Genomic DNA, 6,400 nt, shown 5'->3' on the forward strand with positions numbered 1-6,400 from the left:
TAGAGGGGAGTTACCAGGCAAGAGATTTTTTTAAGTTATTGAGATCATTACCTATTTTATATATGTACCAAATAATCACAGTGGATCCTATAAATGTACAATCACAATATCGTCTCCTAGCTGTTTCCTCGAGATTGCAACATTCGTCATGGGAGAGGGAGACACGGGAGACTCAAAGATCCAGAACTGCCCTCACCCAAGCTCTAGAAGCAGCAGACACAGCCCAAGGAGAGGAGGCTTCTTTGGTGGTGGTGCCTACAAGCTGTGCAGAGAGCTCCAGGAACGTGTGCAGCCTTTGTGGATGGTCACCATGTAGGGGTGGGTCTTTCCTGTGATGCAGCCCGAGTAACCCACACCCCCGCAAGGGAGTTGGGTGGAATTTTCTTTGGCTTGCTGCTGTCTTCTCTATCTAGAGTGAATAGAAATAGACTCCTCTGAGCCCACTGTGATAGTACACGCCTTTAATTCCAGTACCCTGGAGGCAGAAGCAAGTGAATCTCTGAGTTCAATCTGGTCTATATAGCAAGTTACAGGCCAGCCAGAACTACATAATGAGATCCTGTCTAGAAAAGAAAAAAGGAAGAGACGCTTTAGAAAATCCACTCAATAAATAATAATTATTAAGTTTATGTGCACATATGTGTATATGGCATAAGTGTGTGATGTATGCGCATGTGTGTGATATATGCAGATGTATGTGCGGGTGGCCACACCCCTGTGCCTGTGGAGGCCAGAGGGATGTCAATGTCCTGCTCCATCACTAGCCCTGCCTTATTCCCTTGAGACAGGGTCTCTCGGTGAACCCGGAACTCACCATTTTTCAGCTGACTAGTGCCAGCAAACCCTCCTGTCTGCACCCTCACAGTGTGAGGGTTACAGGTGGACAGTCATGCCTTTTTATATGGGTACTGAGATCCAAAGTCAGGCCTGTGTGCTTGCTCGGCAAGTGTCCTTACCCACCAAACCATCTCTCCATTCCCAGCACCATTTCTCAATGTATCTGGAAGTCTGTTACAATGAGTGACCCCGGCCTGTCAAGGAAACTCGGGTCCTTAAAACAGGAGCTATGTCTCACTCATCTAATTTCCCTGGCACACTGTGGGAGCCTAATCACCCATAGAGACTGATCACAAAGGAATAGGTCTGTGTGCTTTTCACTCTGTCAGCTCTAAAGAAATCCCTCCACCTGGCTGTGCACCCCTCCAGGGGACAAATGGAGAGTGAGCAGCTTGATGATCCAGGGAAGCAAATGCCACCCCACACTGCACCCCCCAAACAGCACCCCTTATACTGCCCTCATGCTGCACCCCCTATACTGTACCCCTATACTGCACCCCCTATACTTCCCCATACTGTACCCCATACTGTACCCCATAATGTACCCCCACACTGCACCCCCCAAACAGCACCCCCTATACTGCACCCCATACTGGACTTCCATACTGGACCCCCTATACTGCACCTCTCTGTACTGCACCTCTCTGTACTGCACCCCCATACTGTACCCCCATGTTATGTCCCCATACTGCACCCCTCCCCCCATATTCCACCTGCCTATTCTCTACCCTCCTCGGTGCTTTTTTTTTTTTTTTTTGCAAGACAGGGTTTATCTGTGTGTAGTGCTGGCTGTCCTGGAGCTCTCTTTGTAGACCAGGCTGGCCTTGAACTCACAGAGATCCACCTGCTTCAGCCTCCCAAGTGCTGGGACTAAAGGCACACACCACCACTGCCCCAGCAGCCCCTTGGGTACTTTACCCACCATCATCTTCACCTTGCCCTCCTTCACCTTGCCTTAGCTTTAGAGCCCTGATGTCCTTTGCTACACAAGGACCTTGAACCAAAGCGCTAGCAACACGTCTTAAGAATAAAAGTCCTGGTACAATAGTAGTCTCTCATTGTTCTCAAAGTAGCCTTATGAGACAGAGGGTATCTTCACAACCACTGAACAAAGGCGAAAGTAAGGCTCACTGATACATTGGCATAAAGAGCAAACCCCGAGTTCCAGCGCTGCATTCTCGGGCCAACTCCACTATGAAGATGCTCACATTCTTAAAGGGGAGGCAGACAACTAACAAAACATGTGAATGCCAGAGCTGTCCATCAGTGGCCAAGTGCTTGCTTAACGTGTCCCAAAGCTCTGGGGTCCCCGCTGTTGCCAAACTAAACAAAACACACAGAGGATCAGGTGGAGATGAAGTGCTTTTGAGAAAGGAACACAAAGCAATCTGCTAAAGCTACCCTAGATGGAAGGAAGACCCTCTGAGGAGATGGTGGGTGTCATGGACCCAAACGTCAAGGAGTGGGCTAGGTACAAACCTGGGAGAAAAATCGGAGGAAGAAAGCCTTTAGTAGCTGGGATAGGACTCAGCTGATAGAGTGGTGTTGAGTACACATGAATGTCCATTCCCAGCAGACAGAAGCAGGGCTCTTGGGAGGTGGAGGCAGGAGGATCAGAGACTCGAGATTATCTTTGGCTTCATAGAGTTCCAGGCCAGCCTGGGCTACATTTTAAAGAGATGGGGAGAGGAAGGAAGAGGTAGAGAGAGGAGGGGGGCAGAAAGAAGAGGAAGAGGAAAAGGAGGAGGAAGAGGGAGGAATAGAAGGAGGAAGAGAAGGCAGAAAAGGGGGAAGAGGAGGAAGAGAAGCATGAAGGGGGAAGAGGAGGAGAAGCAGGAAGAGAGGGGAAGAGGAAGATCAGGAAAAGAAGCAGGAAGAGGAGGACCAGGAAGAGAAGGGGGAGCAGCAAGAGAAGGGTAGTAGGAAGAGGAGAGGGAGGGAGAGGAGGAGGAGAACCTCTGTCAGGCAGCATTGGCTCTGGTGTGGTCAAGGTATAGCTAGGGAGAACAGGGAGGCAAGCAGGGGCAGGCTCCAAAGGGTGTATGAGTCAGGTGGGAAGTTTGGCTTCAATTCTGAGTGCAGCCAAATCAGCTGGAAGGATCTGAGCATGCAATGGGAGGCAGCGCTGCACAGACGTCTCAGTCCTAATCCCCAAAGTCTGCGAGCACGTTCCGTCACATGGCAAGAGAATTTCACAGCTGTTGTTAAGGATCTCGCTGATGGGAAGTTTGTCTTAAATCTTCCCGTTGGGCCCCGCGTCATCATCATCGTAGGCGTCCTTACAAAAGCAAGGCTTGAGGGTCCAGCTCAGAAAAGCAGTCATGATGACAGCACTGAGGACAGAAGTGATGCAAGGAAGGGACCACGAGCCAAGGAATGCAGGCAGCCTCCAGTGAGCAGCAAACAGCAGGAAAGCAGAGCTACCCAGGCTGAGCGAGAAGGCTTGTGCCAGGACTCTGGAGACTGAGGCAGGAGGATTCCAAATGGGATGGAAAATCACTGGCAGTTTGGATGGTAGATGGATACTGTGGTGGAGCCCTAAATGATATTGCGTCATCCCCTGAGCCTCTGACCTGTCTCTGTTGTCCCCAGGAGCCCCAAGTGTTGAGAGGCCCAAGAGGAGAAACCTCTAGTGGATCCTTCCACCCCTCAGCACCGTGAGCACCGCTGCAGCAGCTGAGGTAAGACCAGCATAGAATTCAGCACCCAAGAGTAAAGAGCATCAGGCAGGTGCAACTCTGCACTCCTGTCATCCCAGCACTTGAGAAGCTGAGGCAGAAGGATAGCCATGAGTTCAAGGCCAGCCTGAGATAGATAGTGAGTTTCTGCCTCAAAAAGAAACCAAAAGAAGACCTGGGCAGTAGGCAAGGTGCTTTCTTGACCTGACCTGGGTCCACAGCACCCATTAAAAAGCTGGGTGTGACAGCAGGTGCCTGTAACCCCAGCTCTGGGAGAGTGGAGACTGCAGGTCTTAGGTGCTCACTGGTCAGACAGTCTAGCCAACTGGTGACTTCCAGGTCAGTGAGTAATCCAGTCCCCAAAACTAAGGTAGAGAGTCATCCATCAAGGGCAATGTGAGGGACTAGGAATAGAGGAGGGGGCAAGAGTACCTGATAGTCTGTGAGTCAAGGAAGGAACTTTTTGAGTGAGGCCAAGAGGGGGCTAGCCATCGCTGTGGGAAGGGAGGCAGAAAGGTGTGGTCAAGTATGTCCACATTGTCTAGAATGTCCCAGAAGAGTCAGGGGGTAGAGAGTGGAGGATGGGTACTTGAGCCTGCCACAAAGAAGTCTTTCAGAAAAGTGTCTCCATGTTCCCTGAGCAGGACAGGGGATGTGGGACAGTGCAGGAATGTCACCAAAGAGAGGGAGGCAGGAAGGAGAGCTGAGGTTCACCCTTGAGCAGGAAGGTGAATAAGTTTTCCAGGCTCTGCTGGCAAAGGTGAAGACTCTGAGGAGAGGTGTTTATGGGAGGCACAGAGCCTCTAGGGGAGGCCACAGTGGCTTTTGGCAAGAAAGGCTGAGGGAGAGAGAAAAGGACAGACAGCATTGCTGAGCTTCTAGGCCATTCTCACATCAACTTGACAGGAGAGATAAGAAATCGCTCTATTCCTTAGCCGCCCTGAGTCAGTGAAGGTGCTGAGGTAGTCCCTGCTAGGGAGAGAGAGACACGAAGCAGGGGGACATTTGCTGATCTGCAGCAGCTGCATGGGCTCTGAAGAGAATGGCTGGACTTGGAGTGGGAGCCATACAGCCCAAGCATCACCTGAGTACGCATCCAGAACCACAGAGGCGTGGACCATCCTGGCCCATGACAACCCTGGCCATCAATCACTGAGTCTGTGTGTGGTGCTGGGGTCTGAAGGATGAGTTAAGTTATAAGCTCTCTCCACTTGGAGCTCAGGTACAACCAAGGGCAGGCCAAGATGGGTTCCTCACACGTGACCCTTTGAAGCTGAGGAGTATAGGGAAGATGTGTCTAGAAGAATCCACAACCACAAGTTTTGAGGCAGCACAACCTTGTTGGGGAAACCTCAATCCTTTTATAGGCCAGTTGCTTTATAGGCTGTGCATGTCTCTCTAAGCAGTTTACCTTATACCCCAGAGACTGCATTCACACAGGTAAGCAAGGGGCAGAAGGAGCCGGAAAGATGGCTCAGCAGGTAAAGGAGCTTGCCGCCCAAGCCTGACCACCTAAGTTCATCCTCAGGACCCACATGAAAACTGACTTGCACAAATCGTCCCCTGACCTCCATGTGCCTGTGTGCACCCCTCCACACATTAAATTAATTGATTGAAGAAAATAAATGTAAAGAAGGGGGCAAGGGGAGGAAAAAAGAATGAGTCACGTAATTGGGAAATTGGGCCACAGACTGTACATTTGTAAAAGTGCTTGGAATAAATTAACCGTACAGGAAAAGCTCTTCCCGATGGCTCTAACCCCCTATCTCCAGCCAGGGGCCTTCTTCCCTTTCCCACCCATTCCTGAGCCACAGAGCCGCTCAACTCCTAGACTTCCTCAGGCGAGAAACCTGAGTCCATGCCCGGCACTGACAGCTTCGCCTTCTAGGGCTGCATGGTTTTCGTGTTCTCTCTCTCTCTCTCTCTCTCTCTCTCTCTCTCTCTCTCTCTCTCTCTCTCTTCTCTCTCTCTCTGTCTGTCTCTGCAACAAAATAAAACCAAACAAAAGCCTAACGCCTGGCGTGGCTGGTCAGGGAGTTATGCAAGTGTGTAAAAAAATAAAATAAAATAAACAGTGCGCTTTCGGCATTTAGGGCTGTTTGATTAGGTGCAGAGCGTGGCCAAGGGCTGATCGGACCCAGAGGAGGCTGGGGCAGCGGAGCAAGGAGGGCCTCTGGAGGGGGCTTGAGGGCCCTGGACCAGCTTCTACAGACTTGGGAGGCTTCTGAGTGTGAGCCCAGACACTGGGCACTGGAGAGCCAGCAGCTTCACTTCCTCTGGCTAGCCACCCTGCTGCTCCCTGGCCATCGGAACCCCCCAGGGGCCTTTCCACCCTTGCCACCACCACCACCACCACTTCCCATCACTACCAGCGACCCTATGCTCTTGGCTCAACAGTCAGGACTCCCTCCTCTTCTAAGGAGATCCCACAGTCTGTCTTCATTACTCACCCCGCCCCCCCCCCCGCCCCCATCAGCCCATTCTCTGCTGGAACTGAACACACTGCAAACGCAGTTTGAGCTTCTCTCCATCCAGTCTGAAGTGAGGGTGGGCGACGCTATTTGCCACCCTCAGGCGTGTGGCTACCACCATCTTTCTCTAGGTTTGACTTCAACCTTCCTCTAGGTCATTGCAGGTGTCTGTAACCCTTTCTTGTTCATTTTCTCATCTTACATTTTTCGAGTTCCTGCCCGGAACTGGGCATCGGCATCCTTCATTTCATGGAACCCTCAAAGCAAATGAGAACCGGGAGGCTCGGAGAAGTTAAGTAACTTAGTCCTGGTCACACAGACGATGAATGAAGGAGCAGGGACGGGACTGGTGACTGTATTGTGGGATGGCCCATATTGATTCCAGTAGGAAACTTTCCTCACCCCGGTCTCCTC

Source organism: Microtus pennsylvanicus, chromosome 13 (genome assembly GCF_037038515.1).
Source record: "Microtus pennsylvanicus isolate mMicPen1 chromosome 13, mMicPen1.hap1, whole genome shotgun sequence".
Lineage (NCBI taxonomy): Eukaryota > Metazoa > Chordata > Mammalia > Rodentia > Cricetidae > Microtus > Microtus pennsylvanicus.